The sequence below is a fragment of the Littorina saxatilis genome, linkage group LG1 (assembly GCF_037325665.1).
Source record: "Littorina saxatilis isolate snail1 linkage group LG1, US_GU_Lsax_2.0, whole genome shotgun sequence".
Taxonomy (NCBI): Eukaryota; Metazoa; Mollusca; class Gastropoda; order Littorinimorpha; family Littorinidae; genus Littorina; species Littorina saxatilis.
In genome coordinates, this window is record NC_090245.1 from 27,581,839 (window position 1) to 27,592,925 (window position 11,087).

An 11,087-nucleotide genomic window follows, 5' to 3' on the forward strand; every position below is an offset into this window, starting at 1 on the left:
CTCTGATTCTTTCCTTTCTTTTCTCTGAAATTGCTGGTAACATTACTAACATTGTAACAAGAAAAACGAGGCTGGATGTCTAAGGGGGGACCATTATAGAGCAGTTTTTGCCACGAATTGGTCCCCCGGGGGACTACTTCAGAGGGGGGACCGGACCGGATCCTACACCGGCTTCGCCCGGTTGTTTCTGATCTCCCCTCTCTCTCAGAAACCTCTAGAATCTTATTCCAATGAGAATAAGAAAAGATGAAAGTGTGTGCTCATACATTTGGATTAAAAGGCTGGGAGGCAGTGTGAAAGCATTACCATCAACACACTCTTTTTGCTGAAAAATAACTCTGACTTGAGTTATCTCCCCTTCTTATGAAAATTCGAGATACTTGAGAAGCAGGTCGACTCTATATATTGGTTTAAAAATTTTTTTATACAGAATTTGTTCGCATGAACAGTTCGAAACACACAGCTAGGACACGCACTCAAGCAAATGCTTATATCACGTGACCAGAACAATACTAAATTACAGACATTTTCGTAATGGTGGACATAACAACAATGAACCAGAAGAACAAATTGAAAGAATGGGGATGGGGAACTAAATAGGAACAAAAGAATCTACAGAAGAGAAAAAAGAAAAGGGAGATGGGGGGGGGGGGGGGGGAGGGAGAAGAAAGTACTAACAACCACAAGGAGAGACTAGGACGAAAGCGCACAGGAAGAGAGCATCAAGTCTAAGACATGCAACATGTAAATTCAAGTAAATGTAACAATTTTTTTATGGAAGGCAGTAATTCGTTAACATATAAAATACGAGACAAACGATAATAATCATTACTTATACGCTGCTTATGTAATCAAATACGATAACACAGAGAGAGGCAGTGTGGAGGTACACATACGCCTGCTCTATATATTATGTAAAGACTGTTGCTGCCCTACATGCCAACCGGCATAATGGGCAGTAAGTAAGTAAGTAAGTAAGATCAGGCATACCTGCATGAGAAGAGATACCTCCATTCAATGGATAACAAAGTAAGAGTTACCTCCCTTTGCTTCTAGAAATTTCCTGAACTGTCTGGTTGATTTTTACTTCTTCATTTCTTCTCCTCATAGGAGCGATAGAGAGTCTCTAATATCACTGGCATTATGTGCTTGCTACATGTGAACACCAGGCACTGAACTGGCCTTGCACTATATAGGCAGTATTCAATAAACGTGAGGTTCATAATCTGAGAAAAGAAACGATGAATCAAGAAACTAAATCCCAGGTGCACATCTGCGGATCCTAGGCAGTGTCCATGCACACTATTTTGTTCCTGCCTCTTGCCATCTCTGAAGTATGGCAACCACAGACACACACACTTACATCTTGTTTTATATATACTAGCAGTCAGGGCCCGGGTTCGCCCGGGGAAATAGCAGAGCCCTTTGTAATTTATTCCAAGAACCATCATACAGGAGTTTTTTCCATTCAATATCATAGAACCACGAAAGAGAGGAAAATATGTAACAAGATCTTAAAATCAAACATTTTGCGGAAAGGAGAAACCTCCCTTGGTAATTTGTGTATTGAAAACGTTAGGACATTTTAAATATTTTTGACCTGAAGAGCAATTGAAGACATGTGCTAAACATTAAGAGTGTCACCCGAAATCTAATTCCTGCTAATATAACATTTCTTTTATGCTATGAGTTACCTCCCTTTTTTGAGAAAGTTCGAGGTAATTAAGCAAAAGGTTAAACTTTATTAATTTACACCCTTTGAGAATGATAAGGTATATGCTTGCATGGCAAGAGTTACCTCCCTTCAAGGGATAACAAAGCAAGAGTTACCTCCCTTTAATTCTAGAACCTTCCTGATTGATTTCATTGTCTTCATGTATTCTCCTAATAAGAGCAATTTAGAGAGTCTCTAATTACACCGGCATTATGTGCTTGCCACAGATGAACAGTAGGCGCTGCACTGGTCTTGCAATATATAGGCTGTTTTCATTAATGGAGAGGTTCATTATCCGAGGAAGGTAACAATGAATCAAGAAACCAAAACCCAGGTATACATCTGCGGGTTCAAGGCAGTGTGCATGCACAAAATCCTGCTCCTGCCTCTTGCCATCTCTGAGGTATGGCGACCACAGTCACACACACACACACACACACACACACACACACACACACACACACACACACACACACACACACACACACACACACACGCACACACACACACACACACACACACACTTGCATTCAGTTTATATATATAGGAGATACGCAGTTTCAAGCCAAGAATAAATGTTCGGAAATAACTCTGTCAAGTGTTTATGGGTTGTGTAAGAGTTGCTTACCTTTGCTTTCATATATAGACACACTGAGGCAAGCCTATACAATGTCACGTGTAGCTTGCGTCAGTGTTTCTTGGGAAAATCAAGAAAAACAAGGGAACGCGCCATTAAAGCCCCACAGTTATTTTTAGATTTCTTCTATGGTCGTTTTGGTAACCCCAGACTATTTCAAAATCATCCACTGATCCATTGTTATGCATGAAACAAGATAGCTTCGAAGAGCTCAAGGCACGATTGATTTCATATTTACGTTTTAGTGAACCGTGCGTGTCTCTTCTGTACCGCCTTGATTACCCATTCACTAACCCATGTTGTAAACTCTGGGCTAAAACCGGCAGCTCCGGACACAAGCGAGTAGAACTAAATTAAAAATACAACCGAAAGTGTTGTTTCTTTACAACACTTTTTCATGCGTATCATTCTGCCCAGTTGCGCTCACTGTTGAAACATTACACACCGCATTCAGAACTGCGTTTGAAACATTCTCTGTTTGAACGGAGAAAAAACAAGTCGCGTAAGGCGAAATTACTACATTTAGTCAAGCTGTGGAACTCACAGAATGAAACTGAACGCACTGCATTTTTTCCCAATGACCGTAGTCCGCCGCTAGTGCAAAAGGCAGTGAAAGTGACGAGCCTGTTCAGCGCGGTAGCGGTTGCGCTGTGCTGCATAGCACGCTTTACAATACCTCTCTTCGTTTTAACTTTCTGAGCGTGTTTTTTTTATCCAAACATATCATATCTATACGTTTTTGGAATTAGGAACCGACAAGGAATAAGATGAAATTGTTTTTAAAACGATTTCGGAAATTTATTATTAATCATAATTTTTATATTTTTAATTTTCAGAGCTTGTTTTTAATCCAAATATAACATATTTATATGTTTTTTGAATCAGAACATGATGAAGAATAAAATAAAAGTAATTTTGGATCGTTTTATAAAATAATAATTTTAATTACAATTTTCAGATTTTTAATGACCAAAGTCATTAATCAATTTTTAAGCCTCCATGCTGAAATGCAATACCGAAGTCCGGCCTTCGTCGAAGACTGCTTGGCCAAAATTTCAATCAATTTGATTAAAAAATGAAGGTGTGACAGTGCCGCCTCAACTTTTACAAAAAGCCGGATATGACGTCATAAAAGACATTTATCGAAAAAATGAAAAAAAAGGTCTGGGGATTTCATACCCAGGAACTCTCATGTAAAATTTCATAAAGATCGGTCCAGTAGTTTAGTCTGAATCGCTCTACACACACACACACACACACACAGACACACACACATACACCACGACCCTCGTCTCGATTCCCCCTCTATGTTAAAACATTTAGTCAAAACTTGACTAAATGTAAAAACTGGGTGTATTGTGACGAGAAAGGTGCAGACACTTTTTTCACTTTCATACGAGATACCCCTTTGTGGCAAGCGTCGTGCAATGTGTTATCCTATTATCCGTTGAGTAACATACCTCGTCGAATATTCTTTACAGATTTGTTTGATTTTTATCGTTTAATCCCTAGCACCATGTTTTTTTCCGAGAATAAAAAACCGACAACAGGGAGAAACGGAAAGAGAAAGAATTCAATAGCAAAATTACCGATCTGTGTCCGACTTAAATCGACTGACGAAAGCGAGAGCAGGCGAAGCGTGGACTGCGTATAGAAAACTGCTCTTGAATGTGCATGCATTTTTAACCATTGATCTTTGTGCTTTTTGTGAGCGTCTCTTTTTTTCAATCAGAGTTTCAGGCTTTCGCGCTCTCTTTCTTGTTCAAGTTCTGAATGAAATTTTTATGTTAACAGCGAACTGGTTTCAACGGCGGAGAACAATGCCATGAAATTGGAGAAGTAATTTACTCATAGTGTTATGTGGCTGGTGCCACGGAAAGAGAGAGAGTTGGCTTGCTAGAGAGCGAGAGAGAGAGAGAGAGAGAGAGAGAGAGAGAGAGAGAGAGAGAGAGAGAGAGAGAGAGAGAGAGAGAGAGAGAGGAGAGAGAGAGAGAGAGATCACTGTGGCTCATGTTTGTTGTCTTTAAAATGTTTTAATTAAAATTATGTCGCCCAACAAATAAAATATGAAGCCTCTTCCCGTCTGTCGATTAAACTTTCCTCTATTTCTTTGTTTCTCTTGTTTGGCCCTTAAAGCTAGAATTTTACTCAATCGGACTGTCGAATTGCCAAAGCCCATCAGTATATATCGGCTAGAAAAATAGATATCGGAACAATCCCGAACGTAACAAATTAATTGAATTACATTCAAACCTGTCAATGCTGAATAGTGAATTCTGAGGTTATTTTTGTAATTGTGCTCCAACTCTCACTTTCAAATAACACAATAGCAAGCGATTTTCATTAACTAACTATAGCAGTCAAACAAGGCACAATCGATACTCATTGTTTTTAATCTCTGTCATTAGGTGATCGCAAAGACTGACACACTGCTTGAATTCTCTGAACTTGTCTATATCTGATGGTGGAATAATAACAAGTCGCGTAAGGCGAAATTACTACATTTAGTCAAGCTGTGGAACTCACAAAATGAAACTGAACGCACTGCATTTGTTCACAATGACCGTAGTCCGCCGCTAGTGCAAACACTGTACATTAGGAAGACGTGGAACTTGCGAAGAAAATGCGAAAAAGTGTTTGTGGGTTATCGTCCCTAGTCACATGCTGACGGCGAAAACAAAATGGCGGATCGCGTAGGTACTGATCGCGTGCGAGGTGGTGGTAAATTGTGCTCGGCTTTTTGTTGCAAGAACGCCCGTTACAAACAGAGCTGCTTCGGGAAAACTTTCCACAAGTTCCCTAAAGAAGAAAAAAGGTGGGTTGTGCAGTGATTATTTCCTCAGGTTTACCTTCTTCAGAATGTGAATGAGAATGCTCGAGTCAACTCACTCAGATAAGCCAACTGTCTCTGGGCATTTTTGTCTGCTATGATACTATAGTATTTATAGAACTAATATGCAAATGAAATATTACAAACATAGCATGGATCGGTTCATCCTGAGATTTCTGTACTAGCTGTACTATGTACGCGTGTGTCACAGTCTGCGTGTGTACCTGTGTGTGCATGTGTACACTGTACTTACGACTGTGAGTGTGAGTCAGCAGTCAGTACAAAACAACAGTTTACACTTGATGACAAACTAGACCTACCCGTGGGCATATTTGCCGAATCCTTTATCAAACCTTGCTTACGGGAAAACTACAGTACAAAGGTACATCACTCATCCGTTTTGCGTTCAGGCAGAGCGTTAGATTTAGACTGAAGATCTGATTTAGCTTTTTTTGTCTTAGTTATTGTTGTTTTTATTGTCAAACTAGGTGCAGAATATGGATGCAATTCACAAGGCGAGAGGACTTTGAAAAGCTGCAGCCAGCTGATGTTCAAGGTCTCAAGCTTTGTACTGATCACTTTGAGGCCAACCAGTAAAACAATCCTGCAGAGAGGATCACTTGTGTGGAATGCTGTCCCGACATTGTTTGCAGTGCCCAATCCACCACCGAAGGTTATAATTTATTTATTGGTTTTAGGTTTTTGCAAACCAATGAAGCACACTATTAAATGCAGGTTGAGTAATGACAAGTTTGAGGCTGATGTAAAAATTGAAAAAAACCAGCATTGTTCCCATCAAATAATGCCTGTTTGCATTTAGCGCAAAAAAATGATAAGGCCAACAAAAAAAAGTTACTTATTTTGGATCGACGTCTTGATTATGATGATATGATGAACTTATTTTGCCAAAAAACAGCCCCAAATAGCAAAAAAAGTATAGGGTCGGCGTCAACAACAAAAAAGTTGTATGTTTCTGGTCACCTGACCCTACCTATGTTTTCCCGACGACCCTGGACTTTTATTTTGCATTTTCAAAATTAAAAGGGGTAATCGAAAATCAATTGTTTTCCTGTTTTTCAACAAAATAAGTTAAAAAGATGGTTTAAAAAAAAAAAGTTTAGAAAAAGAATCTCCACCTTTAGTCATGTTAGGCCACAAAAAAGTCTGTTTAAGGTAACATATGCCCCCCAAAAATAGCGTCGGTAGGTCGGCTTTTTATTTTTGTATTTTAGCCATCTGAATATTTTAATTTCATTTTTTAATGCCCCAAAAAAGTCTAGGGCCGGTGGGAAAAAAAATAGGGTCGGTCCGGATACTGTAAACAGATTATTTTTTGTTTTGCCTTACGAGAAACATACACTTTTTTGTGTGGCCTAAGACCAATGCCATGACATTGGGAGAATTGTTTCATTGTGACTGGGTGTTGGTTGTGAGTTTGTCAGTTAAAGAGCTGTGCATTTGCAGGTTGCTAGTGGGAGGAAGCCACCATCGCAAAGGGTAGCTACAAATGAAGCCAGCACCGACCTGTCGCCTGATGCACAAATTGTTCAACCAGGTAAGAGATTTTTAACCATGAAGAACACCCTGACATCAAAAAATGTTTAAACCCATCCATTACATAGTTGATAATTGCTGTATAGGGTGACGGGCGCTGTGGCGGGGTGGTAAGACGTCGGTCTATTAACTCGGAAGGTCGAGGGTTCGAATCCCGGTCGCGGCCGCCTGGTGGGTTAAGTGTGGAGATGTTTCCGATCTCCCAGGTCAACTTATGTGCAGACCTGCTAGTGACTTATCCCCCTTCATGTGTACACGCAAGCACAAGACCAAATACGCACGAAAAAGATCCTGTAATCCATGTCAGAGTTCGGTGGGTTTTGGAAACACAAAAATACCCCGCATGCTTCCTCCGAAAGCGGCGTATGGCTGCCTAAATGGCGGGGTAAAAACAGTCATACACATAAAATTCCACTTGTGCAAATAAATGAGTGCACGTGGGAGTTTCAGCCCACGAACGCAGAAGAAGAAGCTGTATAGGGCGGATGCATGGATGGATGAAATTGTACCTGTAGTTCCCACACGTAAAGATGGGAAACATATCCTGTTAGAGGCATGGTGTAACAAGAAACAATTAAGTGGCTCTATTCCCATCTCCCCCCCCCCCCCCCTTTGCGATATAAGCTTCGTGGTTGAAAACGACGTTAAACACCAAATAAAGAAAGAAAGAAAGAGGCATGGTGTGTGAGGAGTTTACCTGGTACTGTTGTCCTAATCAATCAATCAATCAATATAAAGCTTATATAGCGCGTATTCCGTGGGTACAGTTCTAATGGCCTCACCCATTCAGTACTAAACAAGGTCAATTCCATCATTGTTCCACATCGTATCCATAGTTGCTAATACACTTCATTTCTGGCCTGCCTTCCTACGCTATTGTTTATTTTCATTTTGTGATTGAATTACACATGTTTTAATTTCTTCCAGGTTGTAACTTGTTATGGTTATGTTATTTTATGTGTGTTTTGTGTGTGTGTGTTTTCTTTTTTAGATGACATTCAGGCGATCCTGGAGGACATAGGATGTAAAGCATCAAAGTCGTCATCCTCCCCATCCCCTCGTGAAGCGGAACTTCGGCAGAAGGTCAACAAACTGAGGAGCAAGGTTTTCCGATTAGAAAAGAAAACGATGGAACCCCGTGTAAAACGAGCGAGTAAATTAGCCAAGCCTCCCAAGAAAGACTTTGTAATAGAACAGTTGTCTCATATATTATCAGGCGAGGCGAGCTATTTTGCCATTTATGCCTGTTACATATTTACCGGTTATCTGCTGCTGTGTCCAATCCTGGCAGAGACGGAACGCATGTTACCAAGGAGCCGAAGGAGAGTCGATGAGATGAGAGAATGTGATTAACAATTGCCAACTCTCTCCGTACAAAGAGGGTCCAAAATTGTATCAAAATATAGATCGTAGGGAATTCAAAATAAAAAAAAGACAATAGACAAAACATGTACTTCGGCTCATAGAGCCTTCTTTAATTTTTGACTCAAAAGTCCATGCTCCGAGAGTCCTTTTTTTAATTTTGAATTGCCTACCATCTATATTTTTATACATTTTCAAAAAGATTCAACAGTCACCTTCCGTTATTCTTGAACTTGGCTATCCCAGCCTTGCCTCAACATTCGATATTCCTGTGATATTTTTGACGTAAAATCAATTTTTACTGTAAAACACTTCGGCAAGAGGATTGGTCCAAGCAAACAAATAATAAACTTGTAAGATTTTTCCTGATATTTCCGATCAATTGCCTATGGTTTTATTTAGCTAAAAGATTCAAACGTCACACCTATGACTCATGGCTATTTTTAAGGGGAGAGTAGCATCCCTGGTGTGTTGTTTTTGATGTACCTTTTGGTCTGTTTACAGTAACATAGGCACACAAAAAGAGGGTCGGTAGGTCGGTTTTTCTTAATTTTTTTTTTATAACCATCTTTTTAAATTATTTTGCAAAAAAACAGGAACAAAATTGATTTTTTTTCTTTTTCTTTTTCTCCAAATGCCAAAAAAAAGGTCTAGGGTTGGCGGGGAAAAATAGGGTTGGTCGGGATACCGTAAACAGACTATTTTGCTTTGTTTTGCCTAAGCAATGACTAACAAACTTTCTTTAGGGTCTGACATTGTATATACTATACAATTTTTGGGGTATTAACTAAATACATGTATACAGTTTTTGATTCCTTTTATACTTATTCACAAATTAGCCCCCCCCCCCCCACCACCCCTTTTTTTTTTTTTTTGTAGTCTGCCCTGGGGGCGGGAGGTCTCCTAATTTCGGTTTCTAGGGTCATCTTATGCTTCCCCATGAGCTGAGAACTTAATTTAAAATGGGCCACGATTTTTGTATTTGTATTTTGTAATTGTGCCTTTGTCCAGTCACATGATTTCACTTTGTACTTAAAAACTTGGCACTGTCATCATTTATTGCTATTTATTGTTCAGTTGTTCAGTATTTATTGCTATTGGGCATCAGTTGTTCAGTTGCCCTCTTTCGAATGAGCCATGCATGCATTATGGATGTGTTTAGCGAATTGGGATACCTCAAGCAATGTAAAAGAAGAAACAATGTGAAGCAAACATATAGCACCAAATAAAATAACCGAATCAGAATGGAAACTTCTTCAGTGTATGTGTGTGTGTGTGTGTGTGTGTGTGTGTGTGTGTGTGTGTGTGTGTGTTTGCTGTTTTAAATACCGAAAATGTGAAAATAAAGCAAGTCACAACATGAGAAAGATCGACTGTACTAGTCATAACAAAGCAGGAGACAGCATGGTCAGCATGCAGCAAAGGGGAATAACTCATATTTAGCCATTCTCATTTCTAAGCATGCCCAATGAGGAAGTTATCCTTCTTCCCATTGTAGTTTCTTTGGCTAGTGCAAAAGGCAGTGAAAGTGACGAGCCTGTTCAGCGCGGCAGCGGTTGCGCTGTGCTGCATAGCACGCGGCTTTACTGTACCTTTCTTCGTTTTAACTTTCTGAGCGTGTTTTTAATCCAAACATATCATATCTATATGTTTTTGGAATCAGGAACCGACAAGGAAATTTAATTTTAATCATAATTTTTATATTTTTAATTTTCAAAGCTTGTTTTTAATCCAAATATAACATATTTATATGTTTTTTGAATCAGAACATGATGAAGAATAAAATAAAAGTAATTTTGGATCGTTTTATAAAAAAATAATTTTAATTACAATTTTCAGATTTGTAATGACCAAAGTCATTAATTAATTTTTAAGCCTCCATGCTGAAATGCAATACCGAAGTCCGGCCTTCGTCAAAGATTGCTTGGCCAAAATTCCAATCAATTTGATTGAAAAATGAAGGTGTGACAGTGCCGCCTCAACTTTTACAAAAAGCCGGATATGACGTCATAAAAGACATTTATCGAAAACATAAAAACAATGTCTGGGGATTTTCATACCCAGGAACTCTCATGTAAAATTTCATAAAGATCGGTCCAGTAGTTTAGTCTGAATCGCTCTACACACACACACACGCACAGACACACACACACACACACACACACACGCAGTGACACACACACAGACACACACACACGCAGTGACACACACACACACATACACACATACACCACGACCCTCGTCTCGATTCCCCTTCTATGTTAAAACATTTAGTCAAAACTTGACCAAAATAATGTAAATATTGTCAGTAAGTACTGGTGTTACATGACTGATGTGAAACAGTTGATTGGCTAATGGCAATGCGCTTAAAACTGTTAGCGCACTCCAAGAGTGCGCTAACCTTTCCAGAGAGCGTATTCTTCTGCCCTTTTCCAAAGCGAGGCTGTGCCCCTTCTTTTGATTTGAGAAAATTCTTCTCATCCTCCGTGTTAGTGACATGTAGCTTATCTTCTCCACATTACCAAATGATGCTTGACCCTAAATGTCCCGCGGCTAAATGCAGAAATGTTTTTTTTCTGACAGATTTCATGCGCCTGTGCCACAGTGAGTCTGGGCCTCCTCTTTCGACTTGCGAAGATTCTTCTCAGCCGCTGTGTTAGTGGCATGTAGCTTATCGTCTCTGCATTACCAAACAATGATTGCTTGACCCTAAAATTTCCCCGCGGCTAAAAGCAGAAGTTGGTTTTTTTGTCACAGATTTCGAGCTGGACAAAGCAGCATTTGGAAGTCGACTAATTCAATAGACTGTCCTACTCGTATAATTTATGTAGCAGACGACATCATCAGTTCAGGACTGAAATGAACGGTTTTCGCATATTTCAAGACAACTACGATGTAAACAGAATGATACGCGAAGGCTTCAAAACATTCTTACCATGTAATCATAGTACCAACCTCCCAGATAAATGCAGGTACATTGCGAGAAATAA

At 39.5% G+C, this 11,087-nt stretch overlaps 1 long non-coding RNA gene across 2 annotated transcripts; it reads left to right on the top strand.

Annotated features, from left to right (window-relative positions):
- The first annotated feature begins 4,939 nt into the window (after positions 1–4,939).
- On the top strand, positions 4,940–9,533 carry LOC138966011 (uncharacterized). Of its 2 annotated transcripts, XR_011455568.1 has the most exons (4): positions 4,940–5,166; positions 5,670–5,854; positions 6,646–6,736; positions 7,727–9,533. It is a non-coding gene; the product is annotated as an uncharacterized lncRNA (long non-coding RNA). The 2 variants fall into 2 exon arrangements; XR_011455566.1 differs by having other exon boundaries at positions 4,942–5,854; positions 7,727–9,531.
- Positions 9,534–11,087: the final 1,554 nt, after the last annotated feature.